The 27,611-nt window shown below is 34.9% G+C and overlaps 1 protein-coding gene across 3 annotated transcripts in view; it reads right to left on the minus strand.

Moving 5' to 3' along the window:
* Positions 1–1,673: 1,673 nt before the first annotated feature.
* pex2 (peroxisomal biogenesis factor 2) overlaps positions 1,674–27,611 on the minus strand; it is a 253,053-nt gene continuing 227,115 nt past the window's right edge. For all 3 annotated transcript variants that reach the window (XR_009120474.1, XR_009120475.1, XR_009120476.1), the window contains one exon: positions 1,674–3,786. The gene's annotated coding sequence lies outside the window, so the exon portion shown is untranslated. The remainder of the gene's footprint in view (positions 3,787–27,611) is intronic.

Below are 27,611 nucleotides of genomic sequence, written 5' to 3' on the forward strand. Positions count from 1 at the left end.
AAAGGACTAAAAATTAGGAAATTAGTATTAGTAAATAATGTGAATGGAAAAAATAAAGAAACTGAAATAAAATGATCAACATTGACAAAGTAAAATAAATCTAAATAAATCTAAAATAAAACTAAAAAAATTTAAATAATATAAAATAAAACCCAAAATACAGAAATAAAAGCGGAGCTTGGCCATTTTTGTCGTGTACCCACAGGTATTTTTCAGTCTCCTACACAAACACACACACACGTGCATAAAAGTCACCCGTCTTGTAAATACATCCCACAACCCCCCCCCCACCCCCCCACCCCCACTACACACAAACACACACGTGTTCCCGTGTCACATCACCACAGTCAAAAGCCCAAACAAGAAAACAATGTGGCTTAGCCCTTGGTATCAAATTTAGTGGCCGCCGGGTTGAGGCGGAGTTGTGGTGTTGGGGGGGGTCATAAATCTATATCTAACATGTGAGGGAAATCTCAACATGAATTTCTAGAAACACAAGCGAGGGGGGGCGGCGTGTGGTAGAAAGGAAACATGGCGGCCGGAATCAAAGAAGGACACAAAGACGGAAGGAAGCACGACGTCTTCGTACGAAAACAACATCAGTAGGCGAGAGAAGATAAATAAAAGAAGATGGTGGTAGGAGTGCGGCGTAAAGCGACGCCAACAGGAAGGGAATCGGACGAGGTGGGGGCATACGTGACCTGTCTCTCTCTCTCTCTTTCTCGCTTGCTCGCTCTCTAACAATGGCTGTTCACGTGGTGTCCTGGGAATGTGGAATTTCAGCCCTGGAAGCGATAGCTACTGTCCGTGTGTAATATTTAGGGCCTGACGCGGCGAGCATCTGGCACGCCATGGACGTTTACGAGGGTGCGAATGGATCTAAGCATAGAAACATGTGGGCCTTTTCTATTTCGAGATTTTATCACAACATATATTAGCACAACGGTGATAGTCATCCATTACTTTAAATCCAACAAATGATACTGTTTATTGTCTATTGTGGTGACATTAATTATGAATTCATATCATGAATTAATTTTATATAATTAAATACAGGCAAAAAAGCAATGTTATCCCCTTAAAAAATGAAACCGTGTTTAAAAATGCATTAAAATACAAATTCATTCATTGTGTATATTTTGGCATAAAACATTAGACATGTGTGATGGACCGATGGGGTTAATGTTGATTGTCATAGTCCAACATTAATACTTTGAATTACTTTGAAATACTGTGATATTGTTTAAATAATAAATATTATTTATTTATGTATTTATGTATTTATTTATTATTATTTATTTATTATTATTATTATTATTATTATTATTATTATTTATTATTTATTATTTATTATTTATTATTTATTATTTATTATTTATTATTTATTATTTATTATTTATTTATTCATTTATTCATTTATTCATTTATTCATTATTTATTATTTATTATTTATTATTTATTATTTATTATTTATTATTTATTATTTATTATTTATTAATTATTAATTATTTATTATTTATTATTTATTATTTATTATTTATTATTTATTATTTATTATTTATTATTTATTTATTATTTATTATTTATTATTTATTATTTATTATTTATTATTTATTATTTATTCATATACTTATTATTTATGTATTTATTTATTTATTCATGTACTTGTTTTTTATTTATTTATTTATTTATTCATGTACTTATTTTTTATTTATTTATTTATTTAATTATTATTCATTTATTATTAAATAATAAATAATAAATCTAATTTAAATTTGTTACCTAGTCTTTAGTTTTATTTAGTCTTTAGTTTTTATTTATTATTTTATCTGTTTTAGGGCTTCAGTTATACTAAATTCATCACAATTAGGGCTGTCAATCGATTAAAATATTTAATCGCGATTAATCGCATTTTTTGCCATAATTAACTCAGAATTAATCGCATTTACCACAAGAGTCAAAATACTTTTTTTCTTTCTCCATTTCTGCTCAATATTTGTTCTCGCTTGTGTCTACGGATGTGTCTTACCGTGTGTCAATCAAACTACGGTGGGGGCCGAGGGTCAAACAGGGGGAGCTTTAATCGCATTAAATACATTTTATTTTGTATATCTGCATAACTAATAAGGTAAAAATGAACTTTAAGCATGTATTTTAAGTGTAAAATAAGTCATTATGGTGTTGTTTTGAGGTGAAATACATTAGTGGGGAGTTGCATCATCACTTTTTTTGCCTTCTGGTGCAAAAAAAACATAAAATACGTGTACATACATTGTTGGGATCGGGCATTCAGGTTTATAACGACGTTTTTGGTATTGAATGAGTATTTATTTTGTATATCTGCATAAATAATAAGCTAAAAATGAATTTTAAGCATGTATTTTAAGTGTAAAATAAGTCATTATGGTGTTGTTTTGAGGTGAAATACATTAGTGGGGAGTTGCATCATCACTTTTTTTGCCTTCTGGTGCAAAAAAACATAAAATATGTGTACTTACGTTGTTGGGATCGGGCATTCAGGTTTATAATGACTTTTTTGGTATTGAATGAGTATTTTATTTTGTATATCTGCATAACTAATAAGCTAAAATGAATTTTAAGCAGGTATTTTAAGTGTAAAATAAGTCATTATGGTGTTGTTTTGAGGTGAAATACATTAGTGGAGAGTTGCATCATCAATTTTTTTTGCCTTCTGGTGCAAAAAAAACATAAAATACGTGTACATACGTTGTTGGGGATGGGGCATTCAGGTTTATAACGACGTTTTTGATATTGAATGAGTATTTTATTTTGTATATCTGCATAACTAATAAGCTAAAATGAACTTTAAGCATGTATTTTAAGTGTAAAATAAGTCATTATGGTGTTGCTTTGAGGTGAAATACATTAGTGGAGAGTTGCATCATTACTTCTTTTTGCCTTCTGGTGCAAAAAAAACATAAAATATGTGTACTTACGTTGTTGGGATCGGGCATTCAGGTTTATAATGACGTTTTTGGTATTGAATGAGTATTTTATTTTGTATATCTGCATAAATAATAAGCTAAAAATGAATTTTAAGCATGTATTTTAAGTGTAAAATAAGTCATTATGGTGTTGCTTTGAGGTGAAATACATTAGTGGAGAGTTGCATCATTACTTTTTTTTGCCTTCTGGTGCAAAAAAAACATAAAATACGTGTACATATGTTGTTGGGATCGGGCATTCAGGTTTATAACGACGTTTTTGGAATTGAATGAGTACATTTTTTGTATAACTAATAAGCTAAAAATGAATTTTAAGCATGCATTTTAAGTGTCAAATAAGTAATTATGATGTTTGATATGAAATTTATATTAGAAGTGTATTATCTACCAAAGTATCCGTCCTGGTATCGGTGATGCCGAGTAAATATTTAGTGTACTTCGTTTGATGACTTGTATTATTACTGTAGTACTAGATTACTTAACTTTATTAAACTGCAGGTGTACCTAATGAAGCGTCTGCAGAGTGCATATCCTAAATAATAAAAAAAAATAAAAGACAGTCATCTCCGTCGTGGGTGTAATATTCCTGCATACATAAACAGTTACAAGTACATTCACATGGTGTACATTGTCAGTACTTCATTGCCTCGCAGATGACACACACACACACACACACACATATATACACACATGGCTGCTAACACAGGAGACAGTTGTTGCTGGCCGCCCCAATGCCTGTCATGGCTGTCAGGCCAAATCCCGTGAATTATGGCTCCTCCAGATGTAAGAGATTTCTAAGATGCCTCCAACAGGCTGCGGTCTGTGGTGGGAAACAGAAAGAGAGCGAGACAGATTTGGCTTTATGCTTTTGTCATCCAAAAAAGAAGAAGAAGAAAAAAAAAAGTATTTATTGTAGCGTTTTATCAGAATCTTTTCTACCAATTATGTTTGGATCACAAAATGAGGCTCATATGCATGAAAAATCGACCGTTGATTCATATTTTGTCATAGATTAGCTTCGTTAGCTTCATTAGCTTCATCAATATCGTGCCGCAACACCTGCTGCCAATATCGGTATCGGTTGATATCACTATTGATAACAAAGTCCAGTCAGTTTCGAGTAAACTTCAGTTTGTTGTTGTTTGATATCGGCATCGAACATGATGCTCTTGACCATATCAGTTAGTGATGTACTAAGTACAATATTGGCCAGTCATAGGCGATAAAACTGAGATACAGAGTAAAATTCTGTCTAGTATCAGCAATACTGCAATATATGCTAATACTAATACATACAGGAGGCACTCTGACACACACTCACATAGCACAATAAGAGTTTCACATGGGTGCTGGAGCCTATCCCAGCTGTCCTGGGTCTTGGACTGGTGGCCAACTAATCACTAAACATGAAAAAGGATACGGTTTTGTACTTACTAATTGTTAGTTAAGTTAAAAGGGACCAAAAATCCCCCACACTGTACTTGATCCTATCCATCATGGTCACTCCCAATGAGAACATCATTCATTCATTCATTCATTCATAAAAGGATACGGTTTTGTACTTACTCGTTGTTAGTTAAGTTAAAAGGGACCAAAAATCCCCCACACTGTAATTGTACTTGATCCTATCCATCATGGTCACTCCCAATGAGAACATCATTCATTCATTCATTCATTCATTCATTCATAAAAGGATACGGTTTTGTACTTACTCATTGTTAGTTAAGTTAAAAGGGACCAAAAAAAACCCACACTGTACTTGTTCTTGATCCTATCCATCATGGTCACTCCCAATGAGAACATCATTCATTCATTCATTCATTCATAAAAGGATACGGTTTTGTACTTACTCATTGTTAGTTAAGTTAAAAGGGACCAAAAATCCCCCACACTGTACTTGTTCTTGATCCTATCCATCATGGTCACTCCCAATGAGAACATCATTCATTCATTCATAAAAGGATACTGTTTTGTACTTACTCATTGTTAGTTAAGTTAAAAGGGACCAAAAAAAACACACACTGTACTTGTTCTTGATCCTATCCATCATGGTCACTCCCAATGAGAACATCATTAATTCATTCATTCATAAAATGATACGGTTTTGTACTTACTCATTGTTAGTTAAGTTAAAAGGGACCAAAAAAAACCCCACACTGTACTTGTTCTTGATCCTATCCATCATGGTCACTCCCAATGAGAACATCATTCATTCATACATTCATAAAAGGATACGGTTTTGTACTTACTCATTGTTAGTTAAGTTAAAAGGGACCAAAAATCCCCCACACTGTACTTGTACTTGATCCTATCCATCATGGTCACTCCCAATGAGAACATCATTCATTCATTCATTCATTCATTCATAAAAGGATACGGTTTTGTACTTACTCATTGTTAGTTAAGTTAAAAGGGAACAAAAAAAAACCCACACTGTACTTGTACTTGATCCTATTCATCATGGTCACTCCCAATGAGAGCATCATTCATTCATTCATTCATAAAAGGATACGGTTTTGTACTTACTCATTGTTAGTTAAGTTAAAAGGGACCAAAAAAACCCCACACTGTACTTGTTCTTGATCCTATCCATCATGGTCACTCCCAATGAAAACATCATTCATTCATTTATTCATTCATTCATAAAAGGATATGGTTTTGTACTTACTCATTGTTAGTTAAGTTAAAAGGGACCAAAAAAAAACACTGTACTTGTTCTTGATCCTATCCATCATGGTCACTCCCAATGAGAACATCATTCATTCATTCATTCATTCATTCATAAAAGGATACGGTTTTGTACTTACTCATTGTTAGTTAAGTTAAAAAGGACCAAAAAAAAACACTGTACTTGTTCTTGATCCTATCCATCATGGTCACTCTCAATGAGAACATCATTCATTCATTCATTTTCTACTACAGCTGGGATAGGCTCCAGCACGTAGAAAATGAATGAATGAATAAGTAACCCCTGGCCACTCTATGACGAAATATGGCAGTTTATAGAAGTCGTATTGGAAACCTGATTTAGTCGGGAATTCTATCAGACGGAATGATCGTTGTGCTAGTTTTATAGGAAGTACGCTTGTAAATCGGTTCTTTTCAAACGGGTTTTTTCCGAACTGCACAGATTTGTTATCGTTAACTTTTGATTGACAACATAGTTAAGGTTGGACTATGCAGTTTCGGAAGCCTTGCAAGAAACCTGATTTAGTTGGGAATTCTATCAGACGGAATGATGTATATGCTAGTTTTATAGGAACTACACTTGTATATTGGTTCTTTTCAAACGTTTTTTTTCCGAACTGCACAGATTCGTTATCGTTAACTTTTGGAAAGCCCTGCATGAAACCTGATTTAGTCGGGAATTCTATCAGACGGAATGATCTATATGCTAGTTTTATAGGAACTACGCTTGTATATCGGTTCTTTTCAAACGGTTTTTTTCCGAACTGCACAGATTTGTTATCGTTAACTTTTGATTGACAACATAGTTAAGGTTGGACTATGCAGTTTCGGAAGCCTTGCAAGAAACCTGATTTAGTCGGGAATTCTATCAGACGGAATGATGTATATGCTAGTTTTATAGGAACTACGCTTGTATGTCGGTTCTTTTCAAACAGGTTTTTTTTCCGAACTGCATAGATTCGTTATCGTTAACTTTTGGAAAACCCTGCATGAAATCTGATTTAGTCGGGAATTCTATCAGACGGAATGATTTGTATGCTAGTTTTATAAGAATTCCGCGTGTATATCGGTTCTTTTCAAACGGGTTTTTTCCGAACTGCACAAATTTGTTATCGTTAACTTTTGATTGACAACATAGGTTAAGGTCGGGAATTCGGGAATTCTATCAGACGGTATGATCTATATGCTAGTTTTATAGAAACTGCGCTCAGTTTTTTCAAACAGGGTTTTCCGAACTGCACAGTTTGCAAAAACAGCAGCACCCATCGAATCACGATAATTTGTTATCGTTAATTTTTGATTGACAACATAGTTAAGGTTTGGGAAGACCTGCATTAAAAATACGGAAATATACGGAAATTAAACAATATATAGTGGTATTCCTAAAAAAAAAAAAATCAGGTTCTTAATCAAGGTATTAATCAACGCATGGATCATTCTGTGTGACCGTTTATGCGTATGTTTAATTCCGCCCAACACTTAAAATTCAACCGACCGACTTCGTTGGGTGCGCCTTGACTTTTTCTCTCATTAGTACTTGGTAACCAGACAGTTTATTTGAAATTATGAAAGCATTACACTCTTGATGTAGCAGTTTAAAAATCAATATCTGAAACCCGAGCCGCCCCACTTAAGCCCCCGTTCCCCCCGCCCCCCCCCCTTTTCCTTTGCTATGGCAAAGGGGATGTCTCTTTCTCCCCCTTGCTCTCTCTTAAATGGTAATTTCATTTGGAGTCACTAAGACCTCGCCGATAATTACCGATGCCCTGAGAGAGAGAGAAAGGTGAGCGGAGTCGGGAGACGGGAAGAAGAAGAGAGACGGGATGGATTAAGAAAGGAGAGCGAATGCCAGGCGTTTGATCAACGCTAAGAACACATTGCCTTCACTCCCTGACGCCAAGTGAAAAAGAATAAAGGTAAGTCCAAATCCCAGAAGTCCTAAATAGCGAGGCTTAATTTTGACATTGAACTCTCAGTGGTCTTGGGTTACACCGGGGGCCGTCACCCGACCCCCCCCCCAAACTCAATCCCCACCCCACATCCTCCTCTCCCCATCTTTTAAATGAGCTAATCAGAAGGAAGAATATGAAGTGTCCTGCAGGATCCATTTCTCCGGGAGCATATGGGAATGATTGATGGGCGGGGGGGGGGGGGGGGGGGGGGGGGGGCAACTTTGACTTTTCCCAGGTCATCCTCCCCTCTCACATCTGGGAACATGCAATAATTCTCTTAATTTTAGACCCCCTTACTTTCTCCGCCCTTTTTTTTTCCCGAGCTTCCTGCATCTTTGTGTCTTCCCTCTCAAGGTTAGGAATTAAATCTGGGAAGCCAGATGTTTGTATAGACTGTTGGTTGGTTGGTTGCCCCCCCCCCCCCCCTCTCTAATTTTATAGCTCCCATGACTTTGTGTCTTATAGCAACTGGATTTACCATATGTTTTTTTGCTTCATGATATTCCTGAAAAACCACAAGGAATACCGGTTATCCGTGTTTTTTATTGCCCAAGGTTGCCGACACTGTAAAACCTAAGGTTCGGAAGCCAAAGTGATACCGGTGATGGAAATGTCTGATTCCGAACCTCGAACCACCCACCCGTCCGTACTCCTCCCCGTTCCGATGATCCCACCTCTGAAATATTCAACATTCCATTAACATTCCGATGAGTATCATCTCCTTTCAGGCACAATTTGCTCGGCTCTTCGGACCTGTAGGCCAAGGCAAGAAGAGGCCCCCCCGGAGCAGATCTTTATCTGGTCTCATTCTTCACCGGACCACCTCCTCCTCCTCCTCTTCCTCCTCCTGCTAACGCTCACGTCTGTTAGTTTAGCTGCTGACTGGCGATGGTATTCCATGCGTTCTCACGAGAATTTAGTAAGGAAAAAAATTCCGGAAGGCAAAAAAAAATAGAGCATATGCTGTGCTAAAAATAAAAAAACATAATTTTATTTATCGGCTATAGTTTGTGCGTGAATATATCGACCAGAAAATTGTATCGTCGTCCCAACTACAGTCAAATATATCATGTAAAATAAAAACTATATTGTTATTTATCAATATTTCTGAACTATACTGTAAATAGTTCTCACACTTTACAACACTTTAAAACACTTTACAACACTTTACAACACTTTACAACAAGATACAGTTATGAAGAACAAATCCACCATTAGTTCCTCAGTAACTACTCTAAATTTGTGTGACTTAGTTCCTCAGTAACTACTCTACTCATTAGTTCCTCATTAGTTCCTCGGTAAATACTCTAAAAATTATTTGACTTGGTTATTAGTTCCTCATTAGTTCTTTAGTTCCTCAGTAACTACTCTAAATTTATGTGCCTTTGTCATTAGTTCCTCGTTGGTTCTTCATCGGTTCCTCAGGAACTACTATCAATGCGTGTGCCTTAATTCCTTAGTAACTACTCTACTCATCAGTTCTTCATTAGTACCTCGGTAACTACTCTAAATATGCATGCCTTAGTTCCTCAGTAACTACTCTAAATGTATGTGCCTGTGTTCCTCAGTAACTACTACACTCATTAGTTCCACATTAGTTCGTTGGTAAATACTCAAAAAATATTTGACTTCATTAGTTCCTTATTAGTTCATTAGTTCCTCAGTAACTACTCTAAATTTATGTGCCTTTGTCATTAGTTTCTCGTTGGTTCTTCATCGGTTCCTCAGGAACTACTATCAATGCGTGTGCCTTAATTCCTTAGTAACTACTCTACTCATCAGTTCTTCATTAGTACCTCGGTAACTACTCTAAATATGCATGCCTTAGTTCCTCAGTAACTACTCTACTCATTAGTTCCACATTAGTTCGTTGGTAAATACTCTAAAATTATTTGACTTATTCATTAGTTAATCATTAGTTCATTGGCTCCTCAGTGACTACTCTAAATTGATGTGCCTTTGTCATCGTCATTAGTTCCTTGGTAACTACTCAAAATGCATGTGTCTTAGTACCTTAGTAACTACTCTACTCATTGTTTTTTAATTAGTACCTCAGTAACTACTCAGTTCGCCAGTCACTACTCTAAATTGCTGTGCCTTTGTCATATCTTCATTAGTTTCTCAGTAACTACTCTAAATGTTGGCGCCTTAGCTCCTCAGTAGCTCCTCTACTCATCAGTTCCTCAGTAACTACTCAAAATGCATGTGTCTTAGTTGCTCAGTCACTACTCTACTCATTAGTTCCTCAGTAACTACTCAAAATGCATGTGTCTTAGTTGCTCAGTCACTACTCTACTCATTAGTTCCTCAGTAACTACTCAAAATGGATGTGTCTTAGTTGCACAGTCACTACTCTACTCATTAGTTCCTCAGTAACTACTCAAAATGCATGTGTCTTAGTTGCTCAGTCACTACTCTACTCATTAGTTCCTCAGTAACTACTCAAAATGCATGTGTCTTAGTTGCTCAGTCACTACTCTACTCATTAGTTCCTCAGTAACTACTCAAAATGGATGTGTCTTAGTTGCTCAGTCACTACTCTACTCATTAGTTCCTCAGTAACTACTCAAAATGCATGTGTCTTAGTTGCTCAGTCACTACTCTACTCATTAGTTCCTCAGTAACTACTCAAAATGGATGTGTCTTAGTTGCACAGTCACTACTCTACTCATTAGTTCCTCAGTAACTACTCAAAATGCATGTGTCTTAGTTGCTCAGTCACTACTCTACTCATTAGTTCCTCAGTAACTACTCAAAATGCATGTGTCTTAGTTGCTCAGTCACTACTCTACTCATTAGTTCCTCAGTAACTACTCAAAATGGATGTGTCTTAGTTGCACAGTCACTACTCTACTCATTAGTTCCTCAGTAACTACTCAAAATGCATGTGTCTTAGTTGCTCAGTCACTACTCCACTTGTTAGTTTGTCAGTTACTACTCAAAATTTGTGGTGCTTTAGTTCCTCAGTAACTACTCTAAATGTATATGCCTTAGTCATTGGTTTCTGATTAGTTCTTCGTTAGTTCCACAGTAACTACTGTATTTTTGTGTACCTTAATGTAAAGTTAGACCTAGTTTTCTCGATTTGCAGCTACATTTTCAGGCTGTTTTAACATTTCAAATAAAGCCCTCACCACAGAGTCGAACCGTTATCAAATGCATGCGTTGCAATACGGGAATTGACTAGCATTCTAAGCCAATGAGATAACAAGACGATTTAAATCGTAATGACATGAAATGTTTAATCAGATATCAGGAAGAACCACAACCATTACTAACTTTTATCCCTGCAATTGACCACTAAAGCTGTTTGACAGTAATTACTAATGATCCCACCATGCAGGCTGAATTGTTTCACCAATCAAACCACAGGCTTTCAAAAACAGCCACAATTAGCGAGGAGGTGCGTTTGAGAGCCGTAATCATGTGTGATCGTGCGAGAGACGGGGGGGGAGGCGTCAGCACAATTAGCCAGGCAATTAGGCGTCTTAATTGGTGACATTTAAGCCGAGCGAGCGACGAACCACTTAGGAGGAGACTTATGGATTAGATGTTCTCACAGGTGAAGAAACGGTGCTCTTAACGCTTTCTCGCCAATGAAGACATCAGTATCGAGCGTTCTCGTTAGCCCGCTGTGCATTTTAATGATCGGCGTTGATTTTTTTTTGGCTTTCCAGTCGCCGTGTCGTGTATAGCGTTGTCATGCGGCGACGTTACGGCTCATAAATGTCATGTATCTCAAAGAAGAACTCGGCGAAGATGCGCCAACAAACAAAACCGCTACTTTTGGTGGGTGCCATGTTGCATTAAATCATGTTTACCCACATTTATGCGTCTGCGCATGCACTCGTGTAAAGTCAAGCATGCGTGAAAATACCACTAAAAATGTATGCTTGTAAAAAAAAACAAAAAAAACTACTAATTGTGAGTACAGTCGACGCCACTCAACAATGAAAAGATTTACTGCATGCATCTGTTTTTATTTTTAGCGAGAGTGGAAACTTCAAAGTCAAATACCGCAAGAGACAACATTTACTTACACAGAGTAAAGTAGTATCTAAAGTCAGGGTAGTAGTTCTGTAGTATTTTTGACAGACATTCAAACTGTAAATACTGCGATACACAAAAACACCTTCCTGTTATCTACTTATTATGTATATTTAAATTTTGAGTACTTTTTCTTGATTTTAGTTTTATTTAGTTGTGTTGCACAGTACTTTTTTTAGCTTTTTTGCCAGACATACTGATAAACACGTGATAATTGAAGTAATACTTATTTTTTTAAAAAATTATTTAAAAAATTTAATAAAAAATATCAACTACTTCCTGCTAGCTTATGCGTCTTTAATAATTATTTTTACTTTTATTGTAGCTTTATATAACTGTTTATTTTTCTACAGCTTTACTACTAGACAGATGTACTTTAAAACACTTGAATATTTATAAAACGCTTCCTTCTTCTTCCCTATCCATTACAGTATATTTCTGCAAAATGTAATTATTATTTTACTTTTTTTAGTTTTATTTAGTACTGCTTTTCATTTAATATAGTTTTTTTTTGCCAGACTAACATACTATAAAAATACTAATAATAATACGAATAAAAAGCCCACTAGTGCCTTCCTGTTACTGTAACTATTGTCTGTAAATAGTGAGTACTTTTGTTATTTAGTTTTATTTATTGTTTTTTTTTGCTTTTTGCAAAATGTAATTATTATTTTACTTTTTTGTAGTTTTATTTAGTCCTTCTTTTCATTTCATATAGTTTTTTTTGCCAGACTAACATACTATTAACTATTGTCTGTAAATAGTGAGTACTTTTGTTATTTTAGTTTTATTTATTGTTTTTTTTTTTGCTTTTTATATAGCAGATATTTATAGATTTGTGTCTCCCAGATAAACATACAATATGTAAAACACTTCATAATTGAAACAATATCTTTAAAAAGTCATTCTGTGGCAGTATTAGATACTTTATACTTTATTGTAGTTTTATTTAGTCATGTTTTATTTCTTGTATAGCTTTTTGGCCGGACAGAAAACACATGATTACTTAAAAAGTCCTGAGGTGACAGTTTCGTATTCGTGTTACATATCCGTGACATGCCTTGAAATCTTGAGTACTTTTACATTATTTTAGTTTTATTTAGTTGTGTTTTGTTTTTTCTACAGCTATTATGCCAGACAAATATACTGTAAAACACTTTATAGCGGAAGCAATACCTGACAGTATTACACACAAACTTTTTCCTGCTTCCTGTCCACTACGTATCTTAAAGTGTGAGTACTTTTACCTTATTTTAGTTTTATTTAGTTGTGTTTTGTTTTTTCTACAGCAAAAATGCCAGACAAATATACTGTAAAACACTTTATAACGGAAGCAATACCTGACAGTATTACACACAAACTTTTTCTTGTGTGTGAGTACTTTTACATTATTGTAGTTTTATTTAGTTTTGTTTAGATTTTTCTATGTACTGTAAAACATTTAATACATATAAAAAGTTCCAAAGTGACAGTATTCGAAGTAAACCCCTTACTGTTACGTGTGTAAATTTTACTTTATTGTAGTTTTATTTAACTTTATAATAAAGTGCCTTGAGTTATATCGTTCCTGCGAGAAAAAGTGAAATTAGACCAAATCTGAAGTCAAACAGAACCTGTTCAACTTTGGAGGCCCCCCTCCTCGGGTCACTGTCATGCACACGGACTTTAAACAGCAGGCCTTAAACAGAGAGAGACAGCGCTTGTCCGATAGATTAGCATGTCCCCCGAACGTCACATGCCCGTGCCCGCGCACGTCACCTCTTGTCTGGAGGTGCCTGTCGAGCCTCATTAGAAAAAAGCGAAGACGCAAGAAGCACAGAGAAGGTAAAGGGAAAAAAAACATGAAATGCATCAAACGTCAACACGGGATTGGACATCTGTATGAGCGAAGGCGAGACGAGGGACCCGCATTTTTCATCTTTTCAGATCAAAAATAAATATTCTTCACCAGGCGTCATTATTATTCAACACAAAGTGCACATTCGGACCAACAAAGCAACCGCAGGCGGAGGCGAGGGCCAGTCGGCATTTCAAACGCCCCTGAGATTCCACATATTCTAATACCGAGGGACCTCCTCTCATATTTATTGTGGGAATCAGAATTTATGATGAGTAAATTGGGCTTCTTCATCTGTGCACCGGGGGGGTTGCAACATGCAGCCAAGATGGCTTGACTTATTGATTACAGGGAGCCGTATGCCCCATTTCAAAGGGAAGGAGAGCCCCCGCCACGCAACTTCTGAGAATTAATTTGCCCGGCATGGGCCTTACTTCATGAGAAACACATGTCTGCACACACAAACCAAAGCCTGCAGGTAAAAGAGCCGCACACACACACAAAAGAAAAACACCGTACATGCAGCTGCTTCCAGATCCCACCCCCCCTCTGACATGCAAACAAATTGATACAGGTTGTGATCATACACCGGATAAACACAAAGAGTTGCACTAACCAGCCAAAAAAAAAAAAAAAAAGAAGGTGGCTGTGAAAAAGCAAATTATTAGTATATTTTTTTTTTCCACAAAAATATTTCACCATTTATATATATTTTTTTGTAATATTAGGGCTTTATTCCCATAATATTTTGACTTTATTCACAGTTTTTATCTAATTTTACTACATCTTTTGTTTCATTTTTCATTAAAAAAAATTACTTTTTCTTTAATATTTAAAAATGTAATCCACTCATGAGAATATTATGACTTAATTCCCTTAAAATGATGGCAACTTTTTTTTTTAATATTATGACTTTATTCTCTTAATATCGTGACTTTTTCACAACCTAATTTATTGCTCATAATATTAACACGCTTTTCAAAAATATTTCACCCTCTAAAAAAGACATTATGATTTAATCCTTGTAAAATTATAACTTTTTGTCTCTGTGGCTGTGAAAAAGCAAATTATTAGTATAATTTTTTTCCACAAAAATATTTCACCATTTATATATATTTTTTTGTAATATTAGGGCTTTATTCCCATAATATTTTGACTTTATTCACAGTTTTTATCTAATTTTACTACATCTTTTGTTTCATTTTTCATTAAAAAAAATTACTTTTTCTTTAATATTTAAAAATGTAATCCACTCATGAGAATATTATGACTTAATTCCCTTAAAATGATGGCAACTTTTTTTTTTAATATTATGACTTTATTCTCTTAATATCGTGACTTTTTCACAACCTAATTTATTGCTCATAATATTAACACGCTTTTCAAAAATATTTCACCCTCTAAAAAAGACATTATGATTTAATCCTTGTAAAATTATAACTTTTTGTCTCTGTGGCTGTGAAAAAGCAAATTATTAGTATAATTTTTTTCCACAAAAATATTTCACAATTTATATATATATTTAATGGTACGGCTTTATTCCCATAATATTTTGACTTTATTCACAGTTTTTATCTAATTTTTTGTTTAATTTTTCATTAAAAATTATTTTTTTCTTTAATATTTAAACTTGTAAAAATTTAATCCACCCACAAGAATATTATGACTTTTTATTTTCTAATATTCTTCTTGTTGAATTGTATTTTTAGGGAAATAAAAAAAAGAAGGCGGCTGTGAAAAAGAACATTTTTTTTCCACAAAAATATTTCACCATTTATATATATGTATTCTTTCAATGTTAGGGCTTTATTCCCATAATATTTGGACTTTATTCACAGTTTTTATCTAATTTTTTGTTTCATTTTTCATTAAAAAAATTACTTTTTCTTTAATATTTAAACTTGTAAAAATTGAATCCACTCACGAGAATATTATGACTTAATTCCCTTAAAATGATGGCAACTTTTTTTTATATTATGACTTTATTCTCTCAATATCACGATTTTTTCACAAATTCACAAATATTTTTTCAAAAATATTTCACTGTCTAAAAAAGACATTATGATTTAATCCTTGTAAAATTATAACTTTTTTTCTCAATAAGATGATTTTTTTTCCTCATAATTTTATTCTCTAATATTCTTCTTGTTGAATTGTATTTTTAGGGCAATGAAAAAAGAAGACGGCTGTGAAAAAGAGAATTATTAGTATAATTTTTTTCCACAAAAATATTTCACTATTTATATATATATTTTTGTAATATTAGGGCTTTATTCCCATAATATTTTGAATTTATTCACAGTTTTTTATCAAATTTTACAACATTTTTTCTTTCATTAAAAAAACTTTTTTCTTTAATATTTAAACTTGTAAAAATTTATGGCAACTTTTTTTTTTATATTATGACTTTATTCTCTTAATATCATGACTTTTTCACAACTTAATTTGTTGCTCATAATATTAACACATGAGAATATGCTTTTCAAAAATATTTCACCCTCTAAAAAAGACATTGTGATTTTAAAATTATAAAAAATATTTTTTTCTCAATTTTTTCCTCGTAATTTTATTTTCTAATATTCTTCTTGTTGAATTGTATTTTTAGGGCAATAAAAAAAAAAAAAAAAAGAAGGCATCTGTGTTGATGCCTTCACCGAAAGCAGCATCCAGGGACTCCTCAACATACTGTTAGTGTTCTGGCAGCAATCCCAAATCATGACACGGTCCCATCCGAAAGCTTCCCTCCACAGCTGAACTAGCAGTGGCTCATCCCTGGCATTGTCCACCGGATCGCCCTCTGCACCCAGACACCGGCTCCTATTTCACACGGCAGCAGCCGCGCTAATTTATCATCGCTGCCGTGACAGAGTGCACATCTGTGGATGTGTGTGAAACGGGGGGACGCGGGGTCCGTGGTGGGCGGATGGCTGAACTTTTTGATATTTTGGAACGTGCTAAGTAAAAAAAATTTTTTTTTACAATATTAGTTATATTACACACTACTTTGAGACACATTATTAGACATTTGAAGATAGCTTTAGCATCACATTGTAGACTACGCCTCCACTTACATACGCACATCCTGTATAGCAACATGTCTTCCTGTTTCCTGTTTCCTGTTTCTCTAGAAATCATGCATTGGCGATGTATTGATTTGTCTTCTATTAAATTCGCCCTGTCATTTCATCTCCGAAGTCAGCAGAAAAAAGTGAAAAATTTAAAAGTTTTCCACAAAAATATTTCACAATTTATATATATATATATATATATTTGTAATTCCCATTTTTGTTCCCACTTTATTCCCATAATATTTTGACTTTATTCACAGTTTTTTTATCAAATTTTCCTACATTTTTTGTTTCATTTTTCATTACAAAAATATTTTTTTCTTTAATATTTCAACTTAATACTTTATATAATTTAATAATTTAATATATTTTTTATATAATTTTATATTATTTTTTATATAATTTTATATTATTTTTTATATAATTTTATATTATTTTTTATATCATTTATTATTAATTTTTTATATAATTTAATTTATATAATATATTTTAATCCACCTCCTCCCAGAATATTATGATTTAATTCCCATAAAATGATGGCAATTTTTTTATATTATGACTTTATTCTCTTTATATCATGACTTTTTCACAACCTAATTTGTTGCTCACTTGAGAAAATGCTTTTCAAAAATATTCCACCCTCTAAAAAAGACATTATGATCCTTATTATTATTATTATTTAATCCTTCTAAAATTATAACTTTTTCCCAAAAAGATGTCTTTTTTTTTCCGTTGTAATTTTATTCTCAAATATTCTTCTTGTTGAATTGTATTTTTAGGTCAATAAGAAAAACAGCACGTGCCACAAATGGCCCCTGGGCCGCACTTTGGATACCCGTTGTGGGTATATGATTTTGTCTTGGGCCCATAAGTGGCCCAATTTTGGAGTTCAACCACATATTTATGGAAGAATACCACTTCAAGTACAATTGATTTTTACTTTATTTTAGTTTTATTTAACACTAGTCTATTTTATGATGTGATTATTCATGTGATTGGCTGGGCACCAGTCCAGCTTGAACCCCATTGGCTGACCCAAATGAAACGTGTGGAAGACTGTTATTCTATGTTTTATTATTTATCGAGCAGGTGGTTTTTTTTCGAAGTACAGCGTAGTACATTGATGTTCACATACCTCGTATACAGTATTTGTGTGTGTACGCATGTTCATACATCCCTCCCACACACACACACACACACACACACACATGCATACACTCATACAGATAATACACTTGCATGTGTGCGTTCAAGCAAGCATATCTGTTTACTTTTACTTTACCCCCCCCTCCAAAATTTGAATGCAAGAGACAGGACACGTCTCCCTGCTCCATGAACCACGAGACAGTTCAGTCAGAATATTTTAGGCTACCCTAACACAATAGACCACCGTGCACACACACACACACACACACACACACATGCACGAGCCTCCCTGGGGGGAGCCCATATGGGGCGCCTGGGGAGTGCGAAATGAAAGTTTTTAAAAGCCAAAAATCACTCGCAACTCCTGAACAAAACTAGCGTGGCTGAACAATAGGGCGCCTGCTTGTGTCTCGCAACCGGGTGTCATTATCGACAAGGGGGTGATGCTTTTTTTTGGGGGGGGGGGGTGGCTTGTTGACGATGGGGAGTTATCATTTTAAAGGGGTGCGAATGTGAGAGAACGGAATGAATATACAGTATTAGAATTTTTTAAGTAGTATTATTACATATTTGTATATTTGAATTCCTATATTTATTATTACAATTAATTCATGAAATTACAAGTTGTAGTTTTATTTATTATTTAATATATTACATTTTATTTATTTATTTATTTATTTAATGAATTATTAAATTAAATTATACATATATACTCAAATTATTTTTGTTAGTTAATATTTATTAAAATTTATATTATTATTATTAATTGCAATGTTTATGTATTTATTATTAAATATATTGTTCAAATAAAATATTCAAGTAATTATTATTAACATTATAACATTTTAAATATTTTATTAAAAAAATAATATATATATAAAAATAATAAATATAAAAATATTTATATTTATACACACACAATATATAGTGACAAACGCACCTTGCTCTTATGAAGATAAATATGGCAAAGTGTAGACTTTCACCCACACCCACTGAACAAGACACACACAATCATCCTTGTTGTAGTCACTGTTTATTAGATTTTTTTGGTAGTATTATTACATATTTGTATATTTGAATTCCTATATTTATTATTACAATTCATTCATGAAATCACAAGTTGTAGTTTTGTTTACTATTTAATATAATTACATTTTATTTATTTAATTTTATATTAAATTAAATTATAAAAATATTCAAATTAGTTTTTTGTTGTTAATTATTATTTATTATATTTGTATTATTATTATTAATTGCAATGTTTATTTATTTATTATTAAGTATATTTTTAAATTAAAATATTTGAGTAATTATTAACATTATAATTAACATTAATACATTATAACATTTTAAATATTTTACAAAAAATAATATATATAAATAATAAATATATATTTATACACACACAATATAGCGACAAACACACCCTGCTCTTATGAAGATAAATATGGCGAAGCGTAGACTTTCACCCACACCCACTGAACGGGACACACACATCCATCTTTGTTGTAGTCACTGTTTTTTGTGTGTGATGCATATTGGGGGGGGGGGGGGGGGTCGTCAAGCAGCAAGGGTGTGTGCACCTCGCTGCCTTTCCAATGTATGGAAATGTATGTGCATTTTTAAAAGTACGGGAGGGGGTTAAATTTATTTCCCCCCCCCCCCCCTCCAACCACCACCCGCCCATGTACCCTGTGTCCCTTTTCCCCTCTTCTCGTTCTCCCCACACCTCATTCGGGGGGAGCTGATAGACCTATGGATGCATGATAGATGTAGGAGGTGGGAAGGGGGTGGTGTGTGGGGGGGGTCTCCGCACGAATGCATACATATATACATGCACGGATGTATACACACACACATACATGACACACATTTGTGAATGTGGGATTTGCACGCACTGCAAAAGGTAATCCATAGTTTTACATAATGGCTAGCGCGGCTATAGCTGGAGTTGGCTGATAAAGATAATATGAATCATCTGACTTTGTATGCAGTCCACCTGGGAGATGCTTGATATTCTATAGGGGGGGGGTATAATAACCCAATCGTCACCAAACACATGTGGGTCATATGTGTGCTTTGTGCAATTTTCACCCAGCATTACAAAGCACAGATTTCAGGAAAAACCGTCTCTGTTATGATACGCTTTCGTGTCGACGGAGTTTGTTTGTCAATAAAGCAATTATATTTTTAATTATATTCAAAAAAAGAAAAAAAAAACTTTTCTTTAACAATTTCAATAATGATTAATTGAGCGTCCTTTCAATTAATTAGTTAATCGGTATTTAATCGGTCAGGCCTTACATGGCCCTAGTCAGTATCAACCAAATAAGATAGTTTGCTTCGCAAAATATCAGAAAAAAAACACAACCCAAATATTTGTCAATGAATTATATAATCGATTAATCATTTAAATGAATCGTTTCGATTAATCCAGTAATTGTTCAGGCCCTAAATGTCTGAACTAAACACAAACAGATTCTGTCAAATAATCTGTGGTATGAACCTACTCTTGTATTATTATGGCTAATTTAATCATTTTTAATTGCTTGTTATTGTGATTAATCAATCAATTGGTTCGGTCCGAGATAGTCCAAGTCAATGTGAACTAAACTGAAACTAAACACAAACAGATACTGGTTTGAACCACCACATACTGTATCAGAAAAGAAGCAACCCATCTCCCAAAATGGTTGCAATTGTAATTGGATAATCGATTAATCATCAAGTCATTGATTAATTGTTGCAGCTGTGTAATATATTAATATAATATCGACACATAAACTAAAAAAACATGCATCAAAAAGAGCTTTCGGGTCCTAAACCAATTTTTTTTTTTAGTATTGATGATGGTTAATGATGATTAACAATTTCAATAATGATTAATTGCTCGTCTTTTCAATTAATTAGTCGGCCTGGATGGCCCAAGTTAATATGAACCAAACACAACACATAGCCCAACACATTTGGTCAGCAGCACATCAGAAAAGAGACAACCAAATTACCGTAATAGTTGTTGATTAATTGAACAATTGATTAATCATTGAGTCATTGATGAATTATTGCAGCTGTATAATATATTAGCATAATATTGACATGCGTTACATAAACAAAACACATCAAAAAGACCTTTGCTAAGAAATCTGGGATCCTATATGTAAATTATTGTTATAATGGTTATTAACATGATTTTTAATTTCTTATTGTTTCGATTAATCGAGTAATCAGTGAGGCCCTAGATTAATATCAACCAAACACAAGCAGATAGTTTTTAATTTTCACCCAGCATTACAAAGCAGAGATTTCAGGAAAAAGCGTCTCTGTTATGATACGCTTTCGTGTCGACGGAGTTTGTTTGTCACCCCAATTATATTTTTAATTATATTCCAAAAAAAAAATGATGAACTTTTCTCGGAATAATTAACAGCATTTAACCATCAGGGACAGAATGAGATCAAAGATTCATATTTTTTCTAAATGAGCCCAGCCTCTTTAACTTTGTAAATTATCTTTGCTGAGAAGACTTGTTTTTGTGTTAATTCTGGAAATGAAATCGTCTCTAAAGAATTAGATGAAAATTAATTAGGAAGATTGTATTTCCAATGCAAATAAATCTTGATTTTTTTTTTTATTATTTTTTATTAATTTTTTTTTTGCAGTTTTGCACTCTAATTTTATTCAAATAAATGTAGATGACATTTTTTAAAGTGCACACTTCAATCAGTGTATTAATTCGCCTACTTTTTATTACACAATGGGACGGAAGTTATTATTATAAGTTATTATTATTATTATTATTTTTCCTTTTTTTTGCAAGGCACTGACACAGAATAAAACGAATGATTTCATGCATTTATATTATTTTAGGAAATAAAATGGAGTGAATTAATATATATATAGATATATACACACACACATATATATATATATATATAAATGTATATACTATGATGATATTTTTCATGTATTTTCCTCCATTTTTGGTGAATCTGCTGCAACTGACACAGACGCTGATGTCCACCAAATGCAGTGAAACAGGGTGTGGTGTGTGTGTGTGTGTGTGTGTGCTGACACACACACACACACACACACACAGTACACGTACAACCGGAGTTGTTTCCTCCATATTAGGAATAAAAAGCCGGCCGTTACTGTGTCCACCATTTTGACTGCAGCCGACAGACCTTGAGGAGGCAGGTGCGCCACAAACCCCGTGTAGGTGTCATTTATTTCAAATGCTTGCTTTCAAAAAAATAAAATAAAAATAAAAATATATATTTCTGCCTCAGTGTGTGGACGTGAGGTTCATATTTATTTATATTCTTGTATTTCCATGTGATAAATATGGCCGTGGGTGTCCATGTGTGCTGGCGGTGTACAAGCATGTAAGCTTTTATAGACCCCACCCTCCCCGACCCTGCTTGCCTCAAGTCCTAACACACACACACACACACACACATATACACACACACATATACACACATATGCCATAACCACCCGGTGTGTTTCCAGAGGACCCTTGAACTTGACCATGGAGGGAGAGGGGTGACGCCATCTGAGCTGAGCTTAAAACAAACCACTGATGGACAACAAAGACATGGAGGGGGGGTGGGGGTGCGGTGTTTGGGTTTTTGCAAGCCTGAGCTGTTGGGTGGGGTGGGGGGGCGGGGGGGCGGATGGGGGTTGCTTTAAAGGTAGGGACTAAAGGCGGGGGTGAAGGTCTTCAAATGTCTTGAGTTCATGTGATCACTATTTCTGCATGCAAACCTTTTAAAAATCAAAAAATTGATTAATGTTGTGTAAGATTAATTAATTTAGTTATTTTTATTTAAGTTCTGCATCATATTGACAGCTCACTCACAGTGCAGATTGGCAATAAGTATAATTTTTGCATAATGTAAACAAAAGTTTGGTAATTACATGAATCATATCTGAGAAAAAAATATATCATTCGATTAATCTGAAGCATGTTTTGATTAATCAAGTAATCAGTCAAGCCTTACATGGCCCGAGTCAGTCTCAACTAAATTAGATGGTTTGGTTCGCAAAATATCAGAAAAAACACAACCCAAATATTCGTCAATGATTTAGATAATCGATTAATCATTTAAATGAATCGTTTCGATTAATCAAGTAATTGTTCAGGCCCTAAATGTCTGAACTAAACACAAACAGATACTGGTTTGAACCACCACATACTGTATCAGAAAAGAAGCAACCCATCTCCCAAAATGGTTGCAGAGTAATTGGATAATCGATTAATCATCAAGTCATTGATTAATTGTTGGCCCTAAATGTCTTAACTATACACAAACAGATTCTGGTTTGAATCACCTTTGCTAAGAAATCTGGGATCCTATATGTAAATTATTGTTATAATGGTTATTAACATGATTATTAATCGCTTATTGTTTTGATTAATCGAGTAATCAGTAAGGCCCAAAACGGTTCAAATTAATATCAACCAAACACAAGTAGATAGTAGTTTGGTCTGCGGCTTATGAGACAAGTCTCAAAATAGCTGTCAATTTATTTGATAATCAATTAATCAATGATTAATCGCTGTAGTTCTATAATATATTAGTTTAATATTGACATATATTGTACAGTATTTCAATGAACAAACATGCACCTTTGTCAAATAATCTGTGGTATGAACCTACTCTTTTATTATTATGGCAAATTTAATCATTTTTAATTACTTGTCATTTTGATTAATCAATCAATTGGTTCGGTTCGAGATAGTCCAAGTCTATATAAGTCAAATATAAAATTTTATTCAAGGATATATAAATTTTTAAATCAAATAACAATTAATCAAATACCAAAATAGTCGTAGAATAATTAAATAATTGATTAATCTTTGATTAATTGTTAATATATAACAAATGTGGTCCAATTTTTATGATTATAAATGATAAGACTATTTTTAATCAAGACCTCCAACCAAAACAATGGTCAAAACAAAGGAAAGGTCAAGGTGAGAACACGGAGAGCAGATGACAGGAAGCGATGCAGACGCAGAGGGGAGGAGCTTGGACGGCGAACAGGTGGGAAGACTCTAATACGACGAAAGAGGTGAGGGATCACGTCTTGTGTTTTTTTTATGCGTACGTCTTATATACGGCGCTATCCTCTTCCCGATTGCGAGTGGAAAGGTGAGGGGTGAAATCGAGGCACAAAAAAAACAAAAAAATACAACAAAAAAATAAATAAAAATAGCAGATAGAGACGGATATATACAAGCGGAGTATGCATGTGTGTGTGTGTGTTTTTAATAGCCACAGTCAGGGAGCGTCTGTCAGATGGTCAAGCTAATTGGCCGTCTCACAAGTGCAAGAGGAGGCTGCTGGCAAATTGGCAAAAAAAAAAAAAAAAAGGCCAAGCGGCTTCAATCTGCGAGCAAACTCCTCTCTTGTCACGATGCTGTCCATTAAACAACAGCTTAAGTCAGGCAAATGGAACACAAATAAAAGAGAAAAAAAAAACAGAATACGGAACAGAAAGCCGGTTCAAATTGTGCCGTAATTGTCCTTTGGAGACTCACTCAAGCCTGCACGGAGCGAGACGGCACGGATCATGCCGGGGTTAGTGTAAATACAAATTTAGCAGAGGGGGAAAAGTTACAACTTATTGGTCTTTTTTGTCGTTTTTCTCCACATTTGTGTGTTTTTTTTCTCCACGTGCCTCATGTATTTTAATCCATGTAAAATCCCAACTGGGTTCCAATTAGGAACAGGTTTTCCCAGCGCCCCTCGGGGAAAACTGATAATTATGCTGTTGGCTGTGGTTGGGACTTGTGAGTGAGTATTTGTGTATTTGTGTATTTGGGGGCGTGTGGTTTCAAGGGGCCTTTAGTACGTACTCTGTGATTTTCTTTTTTATCCGCGTTGTAGTGTTTACAATGCTGACGTTGTTAGCCCTCTCCGATGTGTCGGCATAATTAGACACCGTGCACTCATTCCGATCCTCGTACGTCGCTTGGGTATCATGAGTACGCCGGCAACTGTGTATTGTGTGCCGTTATTGGCTTCAAGATGGGTTTTTTTTACCCTCGTTTTGTCTAACAATGTGATTTCGGAGAACGGATCGGAGTATTATTGCACTGTTGTTGTTGTAGTGCAGGGGTGTCAAATTTTTGGCCCTACGAAGGCCCTCGTCTGAGACACTATCCTCCTGGAAACAGGATACCCGAAGCAATTTTTGAGGTGAAAATACAACAACACTCATATTACTCAAAACTCCGATATACGATATTCTACATTATACAGCTATACTGTCTTTGAAAATTTCTCCAGAACTCCTGTGACCTTCGTGAGGACTGTGAAGTCGAAAAATTTCATGAACGGTATCAGAAATCGACTTTTGTCTTGGAAATCACAAAGCAGATAATTATAAGCAGCTGGTGGAAAACTTCCTGAAGTCCTACAAAGCGTTTGGCTGCAATGTGTCACTGATGACGTTTCAAGGGGCCTTTAGTACGCACTCTGTGATTTTCTTTTCGATCTGCCTTGTAGTGTTTACAATGCTGACATTGTTAGCATAATTAGCATTGTTGTTAGCGTAATTAGACACCGTGCACTCATTCCGATCCTCGTACCTCGTAGGGGTGTCAAATTTTTGGCCCCCCGAAGGCCCTCGTCCGGCTTTTTTCGACAGGGCCACACCACACTTGAAAAAGCTCGCCTCATGCAAAAGATATAAGCTCACTTTTTTGGACCATTTGCATGTTCCCCTGGTTTGAATCCACTTTTTTAAAACAAATAATGAATCAAATACCAAAATAGTCATAGAATAATTAAATAATTGATTAATCTTTGATTAATGGCCCTCACTTGAGAACATTTAGAGATGGACGGTGGATTCCCTCCATCTCAAGTGACATTCCTACTATCCTCGGCAAAGTCCAGTCGATCCGTTACACCAGAGACTGTTTCGATCCTCAGTCCTCAGTCTCCATTTTTTACTCTCATATTACTCAAAACTCCGATATACGTATGGTTGCTGGTTCCATCCTCATTCTACATACTTCAGCTATACTGTCTTTCAAATTTGAAGGGTGTACTCACTTATCAGATGATAATAAAAAACATGCAATGGAGTGGATGCCAAATTACATCTAAAATGTTTGTTGACGGTTGCAAATTGGCATTGAACCAGCAACCTTCAATTTTGGGAGACGACCAATGAGCAGCCAATGAAAGTTAGGCGAAGTCCAGTCGATCTGTTACCCCAGAAACTGGTTCGATCATCAGTCCTCATTGTCCATTTCTCAATTTTTTACGTATATACGTATGGTTGCTGGTTCCATCCTTATTCTACATACTTCAGCTATACTGTCTTTGACATTTGAAAAATGTACTCACATTTCACATGATAATAAAAAAACATGCAATGGAGTGCGAAATTACATCTAAAAGGTTTGTAGACGGTTGCATGGCGGATGAGTGGTTAGCACGCTAGACCCGAGTTCAATTCCCCCCTCAGCAATCTCTGTGTGCTCCGGGTATATAAATTTAAAAAATGCATTTTATTAATAAGTATGAGTGTCCTGAAGGGATTAATCGGATCAGAGATTAATCTTATTGCCAAAAAAAACGGATTTGGTGTTTGACAGACAGTCCGGAACAAGTAAAACCGAGGTACTATCGTATTTGTTTTCTTTTCAGTGTGGCCGTAATGCTCCTTCGCACTTGACTGAACATGCACGATGAATCTTGAACGCACCGGTGTGTGTATGTATGTATGTGTGTGTGTTATTTTGAGTGTGACAGGTAACCATGCCCTAATGCTCCTTAACTCCCCGCTCGCGTTCTCTAACCTTGGAGAGGCGAGAGTGACGCTGATGTAGTGGACGGGCGGGCGCTTCTCAGCAGTGCCAAAAAAATGTTGAAAAATGTCCCGTCAGATAAAATGGATGACCCCTTTTGCTGCAGATTCTGGTGGTATAATTACTTTGTTTTTGCAAGGCTGAGCTGACAAAACGTACCAAGAAATTTTTTTTTTTTTTTTTTTTTTTGTGCTTGTATGGTTTTCAGCAATTTGAAAAAAAAAAAAAAAAAAGCTTGGCTCGGCAGCGAAAGCGGTGTTTATTTTCAGCGCTTGAGTGTTTTCTAAGGGGTGCTGTGTATTCATGAACTTATTGTGGCCGCCACTATTTTCCATATCATGTATCCCAATATTTACAGCATTTTTCCGTTTTTTTTTTTTTTTTTTCAACACAAATGAAAGGTTAGGAGGCTTAAAAAAAAAAGGGGGACCGCATTTTTTCAGTATAATTGTTTTGCTATCCAATCCGGTGTTGTACGACACATAATGTATGGTTATTTCATACAGCCTCCAGACTGCAAAGATGTTTTCAATTTAGCACGGCTTGCGATCATGATATCACAAAAAAAAAAAAAAAAAAAAAACCTAGAGCTTCCAACCCGGGATGTCCAAAACGGCAAGAAAGGGGCCATCATTCCGCCAAATTCAAAGCTTTTTTTTTTTTTTTTTTCTTCTCTCTCTCTCTGTGCCTGGGACAATTCCACAGTCGCTGAGGCACTGAAAAAGCAATCTGCGGAATACCCCAGGGTCATGTCTGTGGCCGGATGATTTGTGTGAAATGTCATACATTAAATATAAGTTTAACATTCAGCCCCTGCTACACTGTAAAACTGCCCTGTCGCTACTACCACGGTGCACCGTTTCCCTGTGCGGGTTCAGGAAAGCGGTCACAAAAAAAAGTCAAACACACACACACACACACACATCACCCCCTGTGTCTGCCCAATCTCGGGAAAAAAAAGGACGCCATTCGATCCACAGCTGCATTTCATTTCACTTTTTCTATGTCACCCCCCCCCCCCCCAAAAAAAAAAAATCATCTTGTATTTTTTTTTCCCGAGCTGAATTCAGACAGACA

This window comes from Doryrhamphus excisus, chromosome 21 (assembly GCF_030265055.1).
Source record: "Doryrhamphus excisus isolate RoL2022-K1 chromosome 21, RoL_Dexc_1.0, whole genome shotgun sequence".
Taxonomy (NCBI): domain Eukaryota; kingdom Metazoa; phylum Chordata; class Actinopteri; order Syngnathiformes; family Syngnathidae; genus Doryrhamphus; species Doryrhamphus excisus.